At 40.3% G+C, this 15,378-nt stretch overlaps 1 protein-coding gene across 1 annotated transcript in view; it reads left to right on the forward strand.

Moving 5' to 3' along the window:
- The first annotated feature begins 386 nt into the window (after window positions 1-386).
- LOC116357725 (collagen alpha-3(VI) chain-like) overlaps window positions 387-15,378 on the forward strand; it is a 32,254-nt gene continuing 17,262 nt past the window's right edge. Inside the window, 1 exon segment of the mRNA XM_031805958.1 lies at window positions 387-663. The gene's annotated coding sequence lies outside the window, so the exon portion shown is untranslated.

Genomic DNA, 15,378 nt, shown 5'->3' on the forward strand with positions numbered 1-15,378 from the left:
GTTACTTAAACTGCTTGCAAACTTGACTCAACTTTGACATCAAGAGAAAAAACAAAAGAGTAAAGTGATAACTTAATGATGCTGTTTTTGTGTTGTTGTTTTTTCCTTTTGAAACAAATATCCAGATCTCCAGGTTGCCAGGTTAACCAAAAGGGCCCTGCAGCGTTGGAGGAAGAAAAGAAAGGAAGGAGGGGAGGGGTGAATCCTGCTCTAGGTTTGTGACATCACATCTAGATCAAACAGGGCTGTGCATCTGGTTCTTGTTTAAGACTCCTTTTTTTCTCCCCTACCCCTCCTCAATCTTTTCATTTTTTCCCTCTTTGGAGAAAGTGGGAGGAGGAAAAGAGGGGTGGCAGTGCTCCAGGAGGTTGGGAGTTTGTTCCATCTCAACCTTAGAGTCAGTGCCACAGTTCCTCTGCAGAGTGATCGGGAGGGTGTCAGTCTGTTTCTGAAGTGCTGAGTTTCAGTGTGTGCCGATAACCAAGGCTCCTCTGCGGTCTATCAGCCCATCTCCACCACGCTCATCCACCTTCCTTCGGGGGAGCTGGACAAGCCAGCTGCACAGAGAGGAAATACCAGGAGGATAATGACCTAAAGGCCTTTGTCATTTTGCAGATTTTTGTTTTTACCAAAGGCTGTGGAATACAGCTATTTCAGCTCAGGGTAAGTGATCATTTTGAACTTGTGTTTGCCTGAAACTGGCCATGGTAGGATGCCTCATTATAACATGTGAGCATGCAAGCACGCCTTGCATAATAATAGGTTTTGTCTGACATGTTGAGTTTATCTCTCATAAATATCAGACACCATGTGTTTGAAGGCAGAGTGATAGCTACATTTAGAGTGGTTGAAGAGTGGAAGGTTTAAACGTAAGCTGCAGTTACAGTGGGGCAAATGAGGAGTGCTTAAAGGGCAATTCCGTCACTTTTCAACCTCATATTCATCATCTCCTGCACCAAACCAGTGTCTGCATATGTGGAAACAGAGCTTTTCTATAATCTATAGTCAAAAAGATAAGGTCCTACATTTTTTTGAGACATCACAGGGTAGAATTAAAAGTAGAAACTTTGAATTTTCAATCTTTACAGCCCAGGGGGGGGGGGGGGGGTATTTTTTTCCCCCTTTAATGATAGGGCAAAATGTAGATTTCTGTCTAAATATAATTGGAATGTTACTATATTTAAAAAGCATTCCAAACAAATTATTGTTCATGAGCTGGCCATAAACAATAACTGCAATAACTGGTAATGTTGAATAGTTTTAGAAAAGTCTGGAATTCACCTTTCTGGTATTTTTAAAAAAATATTTAAATTAGAGGTGTAGTCACTTTTGAGTACACAAGCTCAAGTTTATAGTACAAATATTATGAACATTTAAAAATCATTCGATTTTTTTTTCTATTCATCAAAAGTGGAGCAATTGGTCTCAAAATGACTGAAATGCTTTCTAAATATAGTAACATTCCAATTATAAACAATTTACTATAAGATTTCACCTTTCTTATAGCTGTAAAAATAAATATGATCATACTTTGTGACAGTACAATATTGGCACCATTTCACATAACTGACAGATATTTTTCTTCCAAACGCCCACTGAGTGGAGCAGACACATTTCAAATGTGTGCAGACTCGTTAGAACTTCAGCTTTAAGCTGAAGCTTTGTCCATCTGTGACCATGGGAAAGTTAACTTGTTTAAATTCTATGAAATGATTGAGTATTTTTTCATGTTGAGAGCTCTAGAACCAGATGTGAATATCCCAGGATTTGCTAGACTGACACCTTTCATATGCTGTCTCCCAAGCTGGGCTCCATCACTCACAGGAAGAGCAAAACAATTATTTGTCTGGATAGGCCAGAAAATATGGCACTCCCAATGCAAATGTGTGGTCTAAAACCTGACACTTCAAGTCTGCTCCGCAGAGAGAGTAGTAGTGGAGAGCAGCCAGATGGATCTTTCTGGCACTTTAAGGCTCAGGACCCTACAACGTTCACAGATTGCTTTGTTCACCAAAATGTCAGTCGGAACCGGTCCAGAACCGCTAAAATGCATAATCTCTGCAACATGACATTGAGTGCTTGTTTCAAACTTGTTTTTTTTGTTGCTCACTTTGGGAAAAACCCTGAAATACCTGCATCAAGATGAAATCCAAGTGCAGATCATTTACCAGACCAGAGTTGTGAACATATAAGGGACTGCATTCCACAAAGTTGGGCAGTCACCCTCTCCTCCACGGACGTGTGGTGTATTTGAGAAGTGTTTGACCTAATTCCAATGTAGTGTTCATTTAAGGCTTTATTGGAGCCCTGTGTAAACAGGCATATCACAATAGCAGCACTGAATGAAATGTCTTCTCCAAGAAGCTCATGTCAAAGTGTCCCAAAGTCACTTGTTCATTGTTTGCTTGTTTTAATATGCATATTATTTTAGCATTTGTCCATTTAGCGTAACATAAGTGTCCTCCAATAGCTGTTAGTATAAATAAATACACTGTATTCCAGACTGATAGAACTGGCTTGACATGGAAACGTCTGGAATACATTTCACAATCTATTACTGGAATAGATTGTGTCCCTACACTGGCGATTCAACACCACCGATCTGTGGCGGTTGAGTGTAGAGATGTTTTCAGCTCCAGCTCCAAACCACACCCTCTGTAACGAATGGGATAGTGGAAAGTGTGAAGAAAGAGCATTTTCCACACTACCAGCCAGATGGACTGAGAAACCTGGGGGAGTTTGGTCCTTCCATATGAAATCTAGAGTCGGGGAAAACCAGGTGTACATCATTAATCTTTACCCTCACATCCATGGCTGTCCAAGTGTAGACACTGGAATTCAGCTCTGCCTTCACAGTGTTTTATGATTTGCTGAGGGATATGGTCAGAAAATACATTTGATTCCTTCCCCCAAGTGAATGCAGAATTGAGTTACACTGAAAATAGTCATAAATAGTTGTGTTATGCGCTACTGCACCAGGACTGTTTGATATTACCATTTCTGTGATTTAAAAAGCAAGATATTGTTCAAAATGTATTTCAGCAGAGGCACGAAGAAAAAACGTATTGCTGTATTTCAAAAGTGAAGTCAGTGAAGTTAGTCATGAGTATGTTTTTGTAAGTGCTTAATCTTTTCCATTTCACTCCCGAAAATGTACTCCCTACACAGTTGTACTCCCACAGCCAGGCTTTTGGAGAAGCTCTTATCATTAAACACTGGCAGAGCAGCAATAGGAAAATATTTTTGAAGGAGTTGCTTTGTAAATCAGGCTAGCTGTACTTTATTGCTCCTCTGTGCTCTCCAACAAGGTCTTAGGTTTTTTCCCATGCTGCAGCACAGACATTTGGGGGGGGGTTGGAGCCATTTTTAGGGCACATATGAAAGAGTTTGTCCTCAAGGGTAATTTCTTTCAGAGTGAGCATTTTCTCCAAGTTTCATGACTTCATGATTCACTACAACTGATGCCATTACTCATCCGAATGGTTAATGTCTAGATCCATGTGTGGCTAATTAGTTGTTCTATCAATGCTTTGGAACTCTTTGAAGCTATACTTAGTTTCTAGATCATGTGCTGTGCTTTTGTGTCTTGTGGAAGGGAGTGTCATTGTAATGTAAACTTTGCAGTTATCACAAAGTCTTGAGAAACCATTTGCCAATGCCTGTATTCACAAAGAATCTCTGAGTAGGTGTGTTAATCTATTATGATCTCTATAAAACATAACTTGTTCTAGATTAGCTTTCCTACTCACATGTTTGGGAATACGAGCCCAGATTTTGACAATGTGCAAAGAACATGGAGTTTCTTGGTGATTATCACCTACTGGGACTGTTTATTTCTATCATACTTTGTACGATTGCTCGTACAAACTTAGTTTGTTCAATAGCAGTGGCTGGTGTAAGGGGTCAAAGTCAGCAAGCCTGAAGCATTAGGATACACATCTGCTAGGTGTCAGACAGGCTAACAGGGACCATCTGTGTGAAACTCGCCTGCCTGCATGCCTGGCGCCTGTCCTCTTTTAACTTTAATTGATACTTCATCTGCAGCACATACTGTATGTCATATCCTGCCAGATGGTTGGAGAGGCCTTTTGGCCAGTGTGCCCCTTTGATTCTGCTTCTACACCTGCATTGCTTGCTGTTTGGGGTTTTAGGCTGGGTTTCTGTACAGCACTTTGAGATATCAGCTGATGTACGAAGGGCTATATAAATAAATTTGATTTGATTGATTTGATTTGATTGGCTCATTCACAGGGGACAGACTTCAGGTGTTCTTAGTTGGCACAGTTTGAGGTTAATGTTGAGAAATAGAATGCAGAGAAGACATTTAATTTCGAAAGTAGCAATGTCCATTCTAGACCCTCAATTTCTACCTGAAACTTTTCTTGTTTTTATTTTCAATTGTGCCAGCAGAGTACATCTCAGAACTCATTGTAGCCAATAGGCCTAATTAAGCATGGGGCTCTGTCCTAGAGTTATAGGTTCTATACAGTAAGATCACATTTGGATAGCTGCTGGTGTAGTGTTAATGTGTGAACCCCACGTTACATTGACCTTGCATCATGATTTGTGGGAGACAAGCAGCATGTGGGAGCAAGGCCCTTTATTGCACAGATCATGGCCATTTAGTGTAATAGAGCCCAGTGGGCCGCTTAGCTCCAGAAATCTGAAACAATCATATTTTTTTGTGAAAAGCACAAACTTGTAAATGTAGATGTATGTACCCTGAAAATATTTAGATATGGAGCCAACCCAGATCTGGCCCCAGAGGGGGTGTGGCCGCAATTTTTCAAAATTGTAACTAGAGCTGTGTTCAAATACCCGTACTAACTGCACTATTTATGCTGTATATTGAGTATGTGGTATGCTTGTTGGTCATAGTATGGATATAGTTAGTATGCCAAAAGATCCCGGATGTCGTACTACATTCACCAAAGTAAACAAGCAGTGGGCCCTATTGCTGTGCTTTTAGGGCCGATAATGCATATCCTCAGAAAATGACTACACAACATTTTCAGATTGAAGAATATGGTGGAAAATATGCAGCCGAAGTCCAATGAGAGAGGATACAAATTCATTGCTTTAACTAATTATGACAAATGTAAAATAAATGTTGAGCAATATAATAAAGTAATGACTTCAAATAAGTTACGTTACATGTTGTGTTGGCTGACAATTGTTAGCTACGCTGGCTACATAGCATATCATTACAGCAAATGCTGGTATGTTCCGGTAATATAGCTAGATACCTAACGTTAGTTGGCTATTAATATATAAAACTTGACAGTATTGTAACTACTGTATATGCTATCTAACTAACTACCAAACGTTTATTGACTGGTTTATTCACGTCATTCTTAGCATAGCCAAGTTGTATATTCATTGTGTGTTCTCAATGGACATTGTTAATGAAGTTGTAAGATGTCTAGTTGGTAATTTATTAGCTATGCTAACAAGCTAGCAAGATTTTGCCTAGCAACATCATCTACTTCCGGTAGACAGGCGAAGCGCTAGTACACTCAACTGAAAGGATACTGTTTGTTTACATTATACTAAAATGATAGTATGTGGTGTATACTCATTTAGTATTTAGTATACAGTATATTAGTATGGGTATTCAGACACAGCTACTATATTTTGGTATTCAGATGTATTGTTTAAGATAAAGGCTCCAAATTTGACCAGTAGGTAGATTTATGGACCCTGAAAAGATTTAGACATGGAGCCCCCAGAGATTTGGCCCATAGGGGCCTTGGCAGTCATCTTATGAAATGGCCACAGACGGTGTTATAATTTGCAGTTCAGAAGGAATATTTAGAGATTAATACACCATAAACGGCCACGGTTGGTAATACAATTTTGAAGGCTTTTTTTTAGATAAACACACCAAATTTGTCACATCCTGTAGGTAGATTTATATAGCCTGAAAAAAATGACATGTGGAGCCCCCAGAGATTTGGCCCATGGGGGTCTTGGCAGTCATCTTATGAAATGGCCACAGACGGTGTTATCATTTGCAGTTCAGAAGGCATATTTTCAGATTAACACACCATATTTGGCACAGAGGCAGATATGTGGAGCCACCACAGATTGGCCCGTGAGGGCCTTTTCAGCTATTTTACTAAAATGCTGCGACCTGAGCCACTATTTTGCAAACCTTTAATCTACAAAAAGTAATTCCTATAATTGTTTGATTTTAAAAGTAATATATTTCTGCCATATACAGTACTTCTTGCCATGAATCACAGAGTATATTCAAATTAGTACAGAGTGAAATGTAACAAATCTGGGATGAGTGTAACGGAGGGGAGTTTAAATGTTCTATTGATGAGGTAGCCCTGCCTGCGACTTAAACCACCCTCGGCCAAAGACGGAATATTTTTGGGGTCTAATTGTTAAGACGTTTGGTTATGGAGCAGGAGACTGGAGGGTTTTCATCCTACCAGTTACATGAGCATGTAAACAAATGGCTACAAAAGCTACTTTGCAATGCCCATATAAGGAGCAAATTCGGACTAACTACAGCTGTAACTGGGAGAATATAGCAGCCATTAGGGTGGAATAGTTCACAATTGCTGTGGAAAATCCTCTCAAGCTGTGTTTCAGTTAGAACTGTGCCTAGCAGACAGAATGTTTTACTTTCAACCTGTTTCATGAACAAAGGTATGAGAACTTATAATCCTGTAATTGGAACCAATTAAAGGCCATGTCACAGTTTAGTACAGAACCAACTCAGTGGCATTGTGGTGTTTCTGCCCTGAGATTGTAAGTTTGGGAGTTCGATCCACAGCGGAATCATACCAAAGACTGTAAAAATGGGTCCTTTTGAATTCCACAATAGTGTTACCGTTTTGAAAATGTCTGCCCTTTTAGTCAACTAAATGGCCTTTAATTTTAGAAATGCCATGAATAGAGCCGACACTATTCCTTATTCAACATGTCAGAAAGGCATGTTTGTTCTACATAACATATTTCTATCTACATATTTCTATCCTGCTGAACGAGCCCCAGGTTGTTAGCTATAGCTAGCTAATGAGGTAACATGACTGAAAAAGGTGTAGCCTAATGGGCTGGTCTGCAAGTAGCCTAGTTTTAGTATGTAAGTAAGTAAGTTTTAGATATGCTTTATGAATGTAAATTGCGGGTATTATGGGTAATAACTTTTTTTATGGTAATAGTTAGATTGAAGACATTTTCTCCGAGGAAAGATGGAGACTAGGCTAGTACGTTGGCTACAGAACCTGGCTACAAAATACAATGGGGAAAGTGCGAGGGTTGAGCGAGATTACAAATTCAAAAAGGGGAGAAAAACATAGCTAGACGGTTGTTTTACTATTAAACTTAAAGCTACATTACTGTACGTAACTTCTTTGGGTGACCAGGCCAGATTCCCATAGAAATGTGAGTTATTGATCTTTCATTCATGTTGAAAGCAAGTCTATGAAGCAGTAGATCTGTGTGTGCGATTTTTATTCTTCCCGATCAGAAGTTTAGTTTTTGCGTCTTTTACTTTCGATTTTGTACACCAGCTTCAAACGGTTGAATAGACAATATTTTAGCTTGTGTTAAATATATTCCACAGCGGATTAGATGGTACAATGACTGCTTGTTTTGTCACATGAACTGAAATTAGGCAAACTATTATAATTTTATCAACAAGGAAATGTTGGAGTGATTTCTGCATGGTGCATCTTTAATGTTTTTTTTATTTTGTAAAGCAGCTTGTGTTTCTTAATAAGCAGGCAAATCTTACTAGAAGACTGGTGGTGACTGGATAGCTATGGGGAAGCAAGAGAGTTGCGTGCACAATGTGTATAATCAGAGGCAGAGCTGAAACGGAGCCTGTCTGCCCACAATCATCGCTTGCTCCCCTACAGTTCACCAGCTGATGTAGGCTAGGCTGTGTGTCGGATCCTTCCCTCTGCTGAACTGAACTGCACATCGCATCTGTGCTGCTAATATTAATTGTGCTTATCACTGTAAAGCTCTCAATCTCTCCAAATATTATTGTCCAGTTCATTTAATGGTCAGATTTTAGTCACAGAGATAATTTAGTCTCAACTCTTTTTTAATAAAATTAAATAAAACCATTTTTGTTTAGTTATAGTTTTTTCTATTTAGTCAGTTAGTCTATAGTCTAGTCAATTGCCACTGAAAAATAGGTGTGTTTGACTCATCCTGAAAAACATGAAAGGTCACTATTTGCTCTCCACAATACGGTGCACTTATCTCAAATTGAAAGCTAATTTGAGCAATCTGATTATGTCAGTTAAGTGGTTATGAAGATAAAGTATGAGCCAAAAGTTGTAGAGGCCCTAAACATCAGTTTTGAACTAAAAATGGGTTTCATGGCAGAATGAATCAGAGACATGTTTGGAAACTGGTTTGTGAATGAAGGCAATAATTCTGCATTTTTTCTATCCCACACTGTTTATCTCTATATTTAGCTTGTTGTGTTTCTGGCTCATGATGACCTGTGCAATATGGAAATGAGTGTGCTCCATGTTTTTCTTTGTGCAGCTAGGCAGAGTGAAAGCCATAGTGATGACATGTTGGTCAGCTTAGCTGCCTCGGCCGAGACACTTCTCGGCAGAGACACTTCTCGGCAGAGACACTTCTCGGCACAGAAGTGGCTTTCAAGTGACCCTGAAAAGACTTCAGCACATGAATGGAGAGCACAGCCATCTAGCAGTTTATAAGCCTTTTTCTCAGTATTTTTATTTGAAGTGGATAGGTAGTAGATAGGTAGTAGATGAGTAGGATAGACAGTTGGAAGTGTTTGACCTTGTCTAGACAACTTTGTCTGCTTTGACTGGAGGCCTCAGAACACACTGTAGTTGTAGTATGTATTGTAGTTGAATACTGTACTGACTGATCACTAGTACCGGACAATAACAAATTAGACTTCTGTGAGATCGCATGTATAGCAAAAAGCATCAATCACAAAGCACTCATATTTTCTGTTACCCATCAGTACAGTGAATTCCTAGATCCTGTTTAGATCTAAATGAAATAACAGCCTCTATCTCAAGGCCATCAGACTGTTAAATACTCACCACTAACCGGCCTCCGCACAGTACCCCACAGTACCCTGCCCTTTACTCACTGTTACTCACTGGCTACTACCCGGTACTCAACCTTGTACCTTAGAGGCTGCTGACTATGTACAGTGCATTCGGAAAGTATTGAGACCCCTTAACCCTTAATTCCATTCTTTGTTACTTTACAGCCTTATACTAAATCGTGTTAAGTAGGTGCTTCAATAAAGTACTGCATAAAGGCTCTGAATACTTATGTTTTTTTATTGTAATAAGTTAGCAAAACTGTCTAAACCTGTTTTCACTTTTTCATTACTGAGTATCGTGTGTAGGCTGTATATATTAGAATAAAATTGTGGAAAGAGTCAAGGGGTTTGAATACTTTCTGAGTGCACTGTATGCTATTCTATACTACTATTATATGCTATTCTATATTACGTATTTCTGAGGTATATTACACCCCATGCTATAATGTGGATAAAGAGTTACTTGCCTAACAGAATACAGAGGGTGTTCTTTAATGGAAGCCTCTCAAATATAATCCAGTTAGAATCAGGAATTCCCCAGGGTAGCTGTTTAAACCCCTTGCTTTTTTCCATTTTTACTAACGACATGCCACTGACTTTGAGTAAAGCCAGAGAGTCTATGTATGTGGATGACTCAACACTATACACCATAGCTACTACAGTGACTGAAATGACTGCAACCCTCAACAAAGAGCTGCAGTTAGTTTCAGAGTGGGTGGCAAGGAATAAGTTAGCACTAAATATTTCTAAAACTAAAAGCATTGTATTTGGAACAAAACACTTACTAAAATCTAAACCTCAACTACATCTTGTAATAAATAATGTGGAAATTGAGCAAGTTGAGATTACTAAACTGTTTAGAGTAACCCTACATTTTAAACTGTCATGGTCTTAACATATTGATGCAGTAGTAGCTAAGATGGGGAGAAGTCTGTATATAATAAAGCGATGACTTCATCACTACTTTTATTTATGAGAGGTATTGACATGTTGAATGCACTGAGCTGTCTGTCTGAACTACTGGCACACAGCTCAGACACCCATGCGTACTCCACAAGACATGCCGCAAGAGGTCTCTTCACAGTCCCCAAGTCCAGAACGACTATGGGATGCACACAGTACTACATAGAGCCATGACTAAAAATAACTATATTCCAAATCAAGTAACTGACGCAAGCAGTAAAATAAGAAGGGCTATGTAAATACATTTGATTTGATTTGATTCTGTCTCCTAGAGATGGATGTACTTTGGTGCGAAAATTGCAAATCAATCCCAGAACAACAGCAAAGGACCTTGTGAAGATGCTGGAGGAAACAGGTACAAAAGTATCTATATTCAGAGTAAAACAAGTCCTATATCGACATAACCTGAAAGGCCGCTCAGCAAGGAAGAAGCCACTGCTCCAAAACCGGCATAAAAAAGCCAGTCTATGGTTTGCAACTGCACAATGGGGACAAAGATCATACTTTTTGTAGAAATGTCCTCTGGTCTGATGAAACAAAAATATAACTGTTAGGCCATGATGACCATCGTTATGTTTGGAGGAAAATGGGGAGGCTTGCAAGCCAAAGAACACCATCCCAACCATGAAGCACGGGGATGGCAGCATCATGTTGTGGGGGTTCTTTGCTGCACTTCACAAAATAGACGAGGAAGTAAAATTACGTGGATATATTGATTCAACATCTCAAGACATCAGTCAGGATGTTAAAGCTTGGTCGCAAATGGGTCTTCCAAATGGTCAATGACCCCAAGCATACTTCCAAAGTTTTGGCAAAATGGCTTAAGGACAACAAAGTCAAGGTCTTGGAGTGGTCATCACAAAGCCCTGACCTCTATCCTATAGAACATTTGTGGGCAGAACTGAAGAAGTGTGTGTGAGCAAGTAGGCCTACAAACATGATTCAGTTACACCAGCTCTGTCAGGAGGAATGGGCCAAAATTCACCCAACTTGTGGAATGCTACCCGAAACGTTTGACCCAAGTTAAACAATTTTAAGGCAATGCTACCAAATACTAATTGAGTGTATGTAAACTTCTGACCCACTGGGAATGTGATGAAAGGAATTATGAAAAACTGATTTAAATGTATTTGGCCAAGGTGTATGTAATTTTCCGACTTCAACTGTATATTAATTGAAATGCTAATCCTTTGCACATGAACGCTCACTCATTCGGGAATATTTGCAATCAATATATATTTACGCCCAGTGTGTCGTTGTGATCTCTGTTGGAATCGTCAGTCTGCTGAGAGTCCGTTCATCATTGCGTCTCTCTCTCTGCTTCCCTGAAGTCTTGGGTGGTTAGAATTAATACTTCAGAGTACCATTCAGAAATGTTCTCATAGAATAGATGTTTCACTGGTTGTCGGTCTTCACATACCAGGTTGACATAATTTCTAGCTGCAGACTAGTAATTATTATCTATGATTTGTTCTTATTCGGTAGGGATCGATAGTCTCAGAGTTTAACCATTTCCAGCCATGTAGCCAATACTCCACGTATGGTATGGTTTGCAATTCGACAACCATTACAACCTTAGCTAATACTGAGGTGTTCCCTCAGTGTCCATCGAGGTACACGTGGTCTGAAGAGGATTTCCTCAGGAGGGGTTTTTATTCGTAATTGTCTTGCATTAGGAGGAACCCAGGGCCAACCGCACCAGCATATGGTCTCACAAGGGTTCTGAGGATCTCATCCCGGTACCTAATGGCAGTCAGGCTACCTCTGGCGAGCACATGGAGGGCTATGCGGCCCCCCAAAGAAATGCCACCCCACACCATGACTGACCCACCGCCAAACCGGTCAAGCTGGAGGATGTTGCAGGCAGCAGAATGTTCTCCACGGCATCTCCAGACTCTGTCACGTCTGTCGCTCAGTGTGAACCTGCTGTCATCTGTGAAGAGTACAGGGCGCCAGTGGCGAATTTGCCAATCTTGGTGTTCTCTGGCAAATGCCAAACGTCCTGCACGGTGTTGGGCTGTAAGCACAACCCCCACCTGTGGACGTCAGGCCCTCATACCACCCTCATGGAGTCTGTTTCTGACCGTTTGAGCAGACACATGTACATTTGTGGGCTGCTGGAGGTCATTTTGCAGGGCTCTGGCAGTGCTCCTCCTGCTCCTCCTTGTACAAAGGCGGAGGTAGCGATCCTGCTGCTGGGTTGTTGCCCTCCTATGGCCTCATCCACGTCTCCTGATGTACTGGCCTGTCTCCCGGTAGCGCCTCCATGCTCTGGACACTACGCTGACAGACACAGCAAACCTTCTTGCCACAGCTCGCATTGATGTGCCATCCTGGATGAGCTGCACTACCTGAGCCACTTGTGTGGGTTGTAGACTCCGTCTCATGCTACCACTAGAGTGAAAGCACCGCCAGCATTCAAAAGTGACCAAAGCATCAGCCAGGAAGCATAGGAACTGAGAAGTGGTCTGGTCACCACCTGCAGAACCACTCCTTTATTGGGGTGTCTTGCTAAATGCCTATAATTTCCACCTGTTGTCTATTCCATTTGCACAACAGCATGTGAAATGTATTGTCAATCAGTGTTGCTTCCTAAGTGGACAGTTTGATTTCACAGAAGTGTGATTGACTTTGAGTTACATTGTGTTGTTTAAGTGTTCCCTTTATTTTTTTGAGCAGTGTGTATATATATATATATATATATACACACACACATACTCCGGACTCTGACATTGTGTCACGCCTTGGTCTTAGTATTTTGTGTTTTCTTTAATTATTTGGTCAGGCCAGGGTGTGACATGGGTTATTGTGGTGTGTTTTTGTCTTAGGGGTTTTGTGGGGTGTCTACGTAGTCTATGGCTGCCTGAGGCGGTTCTTTTCACATTACGTTTATTGTTTTTGTAAGTTAGTGTTTCTTTATTATTTAATAAACATGGATTGCAATAGCCACGCTGCATTTTGGTCCGATCCTTGCTACACCTCCTCGTCCGAGGAGGAGATAGAAGAAAGCCGTTACGCATTGGTCATCCTAATATTTCTTAATTCCATTTGTTTACTTTTTTAGATTCATATGTATTGTGCATTGTTAGATATTACTGCACTGTCGGAGCAAGGAACACAAGTTTTTCACTACACCCACAATAACATCTGCTAAATATGTGTATGCAACCACAAAATGGGTTTTAATTTGAGGACCTGACCAGTTCACCAGCATTGACATTATCAACACTGAGTGTTAGACAACACTGTCAACTATGCAGTGGGGTCTGGATAAACAGTAGGCAAAGTTGAGTGTAAACAAGTCGTCCAGATTCTGCCCTCAACGCTCAGTGTTGCATTTTTTTATGAGAGGGTAGTGTTTATGCTTTCCTTATTGCCGGGTATTGTGGATGGCTTAGATTCAAAACTCTGCTGACCTAGGCTTTAGGTCTCTGTGAAAGGGAGTCTTTTAGCCTATTTTACAATTACAATCCATTTAAATGGAATTGTGGCTCAGATTTTGTGGGATTGGATGGAAACTTGGTCCAGAAATTAAGACGGAAACTGTGTTTTCCAGGACTTTAGCCCAGATTTACTTTGTGTTTCTTTAAAGTGCATTTCAGCCTTTAGCTCACCCTGATTTTAACCTTTTGAAAGAGGTGCTAAACTAGAGGATAAAAATTCCTGTGTAACAAAAGTAGCTCCACTGTAAGTCTGTCTTCGCATTACCTACTTTGAGTTTCCGGTACTTTATTTGCTCTCTTCAGAATTTCCTCCTCTTTAGCTTCATGCTTGCAGGTATAAATTCTTCCATGCTTCAGCAATGAAATGCTTAATTAAATCAAGACAGGAAACCTGAGTATTGGCATCAGCTGATATTGCACCATTTATATTAATCCCTCTGATCTAGTATGGCGTTCTATTTAGTCATTCAGGTTCTGCACACACATTATCTGATGGATGCGCTTTTGTTCCTGGTAGCATGCTGTTTAATACAAAAAATAAGCAGCTAAACAAAACAGGAGAAGAGTACTGAATGTGAACAAAACCAATACTGCCTGAAAACAGAGGCTACTGATTTCTCAATAAAGGGAGAGTAATCAAGGTAATGATGAAGTCCAGGTGTGCATAACAATGGGTAGCAGGTGTGCGTAATGATGGTTGCCAGGTGTGCGTTATGTGGGTTGCCAGGACCGGAGGTTAGTAGACCAGCTGCCTCGAAAGCTGGAGAAAGGGAATTGGAGTAGGCATGACACTAGTTTCTGGTGTCCCCACACATTGACTCTGTACCGGTACCCCCCCCCTGTATATAGTCTTGCTGTTATTTTACTTCTACTCTTTAATTACTTGTTACTTTATTTCTTATTCTTATCTGTATTTTTTTTAACTGCATTGTTGATTAGGGGCTCGTAAGTAAGCAGTCCACATTCCACCTGTTGTATTCGGGCGCATGTGACTAATACATTTGATTAGATCACAGGTTTTCCAGGTGGAAATTGATCAACAGGGTTTATGTACTGAGGCGTGAAATCCAGGCATTTCTAACCCAAAAGAAATAAGATCTAGCTCTGCACCTGCATGCAAGATGATGAATGATTTCCGAAACTGGTATACTTCTCTGATATACTTGACAATTTCGACCATTTCAACCAACTCAATCTATCTATGCAGGGACATGCAAGTGACTTTTTTTTTTAAACTTACAAATTGGCAATTTCAAGCATAAATTGTGGCATCTGGAGAGACCTAGTAGATAGAGGCATGTTCCCCCTATTCTCAACTCTGGCTGACGAGGGTGATGTGGACATGGATCACATGCGTAAATTGACTGGGTCACATCTGAGACAAACTTTTCCTCAAATTCGAGGATTACTTTCTATCACAATCTGCCCCACACCTGAGGAAAGCAGTGGATGTGAATAGTTGAAGTCGGAAGTTTACATACACCAAATACATTTAAACTCAGTTTCACAATTCCTGATACAATTCCTAATCCTAGTAAAAATTCCCTATCTTAAATCAGTTAGGATCACCACTTTATTTTAAGAATGTGACATATCAGAATAATAGTAGAGAGAAGGATTTATTTCAGGTTAAAAAAATGTCATCACATTCCCAATGGGTCAGAAATTTACATATACTCAATTAGTATTTGGTAGCATTGCCTTTAAATTGTTTAACTTGGGTCCAACATTTTGGGTAGCCTTCCACAAGCTTCCCACAATAAGTTGGGTGGATTTTGGCCCATTCCTCCTGACAGAGCTGGTGTAACTGAGTCAGGTTTGTAGGCCTCCTTGCTCGCATACACTTTTTCAGTTCCTCCCACAATACCTCGACTGTGTTGTCCTTAAGCCATTTTCCCACAACTTTGGAAG

Source organism: Oncorhynchus kisutch, linkage group LG26, assembly GCF_002021735.2.
Source record: "Oncorhynchus kisutch isolate 150728-3 linkage group LG26, Okis_V2, whole genome shotgun sequence".
NCBI classification, from domain to species: domain Eukaryota; kingdom Metazoa; phylum Chordata; class Actinopteri; order Salmoniformes; family Salmonidae; genus Oncorhynchus; species Oncorhynchus kisutch.